Consider the following 2,278-nt stretch of genomic DNA (forward strand, 5'->3'; position numbering starts at 1 on the left):
AAATATTTTATAATTATTAAAGATTTTAATAATTTTTACTTTTTACTTAATTTTATTATTTTCTAAATAATTTTAAAAAGTTAGTTTAAATTAGGTAAGTATATTACCTATAAAATATTAAGCTATAATAGTAATTTTATTAATTTTAATATAAAGCTATTTTTTATAGTATTATAGATAGATTTTTATCTAAATTAAAAATCCTTATAGCTTTTACTAATTCTTTTTATATTTATCTAATATTATAATCTTAAGCTTTAGTTTATTAAATATTTATAATTAGATAATAGGTACTTAGGGGATTCCTTATATTTTTAGGTTATTATAGAGCTACTAGATTATCTATTCTATATAAGTAATATATTAATTAAGTTCTCTATTCTTTTTATTTTAGTAAGTAGTAAACTTATTAACTTTTACTAATTTCTTATTAATATCTTTTATTTTAGTAATCTAATCTTTAACTTTACTATATACTTCTTTAATAATAATAATATAATTATAGTTATTATTAAAATCTTTTTTATTATCTATAAGTAGAGTAGTTACTTTTTATATTTTAACTTTATTATCTAATTTAAAGTTTAGAATAATAGATAGCTTTCCTTTTTTAAATATTATAATTTTTAGATATTAATATTATTTAATAGAATTACTTACTAAATAAAAGTAATTAATATATTATAATCTTAATATTAGCTTATTAATAGTATTAGATAGATATAATTAGTAATAGGATTAAAATATTATCTATTAGTAGTAAAGTAAAGTAGTTAAATAGTATTTATAAGATATAGGTAAGAAGTATATATTTAAGTATAGAAATATAGTTATACTTAAATTAACTATTAGAAAGTCTTAGAAGATAAACTAAATATATAGTAGAACTTATAGTTTATATAGATATTTCCCTTCTAAGCTCTCCTCTAGGACTAACTATATTCCCTTATTAGTCCTACCCTAGACCGCTAGGACTACTTTATTAATCTTATTAGTCTTAATTTTATTAGTCTATAATCTCCTATAGCTTATCTTTTTCTACTATATTTAACTACTTTAGGCCTTTAAAATAGCTAGCCTATAATATATAATAGTTTTTATTAGGTTTCTTTAATATAGTTTTTTATTTTTAAGATTTTAATAGTTTCTTTTTATTATATTATTTTAAAAGTTTAAGGTTTTTTAAAATACTATCTAATATTATCTTTCTTATTTTAATAAATAGTATAGTTATTATTATAGTATACTATCTATAATAGAGACTTGTAATTAATTATACTAGCTTCTAGTTATTATATTTATCTTTTAAGTACTAATTTAAATCTAGTTTTCTTTTTATCTAGCCTCTTATAGCTTAGCTTAGGTTTATATTTTATTTAATACTCTTTTATATAATATCTAAGTTATCTATACTTGTAATACTTACTAAGTTTATCTTTAAATAATTTAAAAATAACTTTTTTATTATTAGTTTTTAATTTTATAGGTTTTAAATAGGTTTTCTATAAAGTATTACTATTACTTTATTTCTATTTAATATTAGTAAAAGCTTATAGTTTATAGAGCTTTACTATAGTACCTTAGCTTTACTTCTACTATTATTATTTATATAATTAATTATTAATCTTAATAGTACTTTCTATATATTTAGTTAGTTATACTAGTCTTTTAAGTTTATAAAACTTATCTTTAATATCTTCTTTTAATTTATTATAAAAATAGGTTATTAAAAGATTATCTCTTTAGCTAAAGTATATAGTAATCTACTTAAACTTTATAGTATACTTAATAGTAGAGCTTATCTATTATAATTTTTTAAATTATTAAATTATAGTTTACTATTTATTAGGTTCCTTAAAAGCTTTTTTAAAAGTTTCCTTAAATATTTTATAATTATTAAAGATTTTAATAATTTCTACTTTTAGCCTAATTTTATTATTTTCTAAGTAGTCTTAGAAAGTTAATTTAAACTAAATAAGTATATTACCTATAAAATACTAGGCTATAATAGTAACTTTATTAGCCTTAATATAAAGCTATCCTTTATAATATTATAAATAGGTTCTTATCTAAATTAAAAATTTTTATAGCTTCTACTAATTCTTCTTATACTTATCTAGTACTATAATCTTAAGCTTAGGTTTATTAAATACTTATAATAGGATAGTAGATATCTAGGGGATTTTTTATATTTTTAGGTTATTATAAAACTATTAGATTATCTATTTTATATAAGTAAAATACTAATTAAGTTTTTTATTTTTCTTTATATTTCTTT

Source organism: Scedosporium apiospermum (assembly GCF_000732125.1).
Source record: "Scedosporium apiospermum strain IHEM 14462 chromosome Unknown SEQ_SAPIO_0116, whole genome shotgun sequence".
Classification (NCBI taxonomy): domain Eukaryota; kingdom Fungi; phylum Ascomycota; class Sordariomycetes; order Microascales; family Microascaceae; genus Scedosporium; species Scedosporium apiospermum.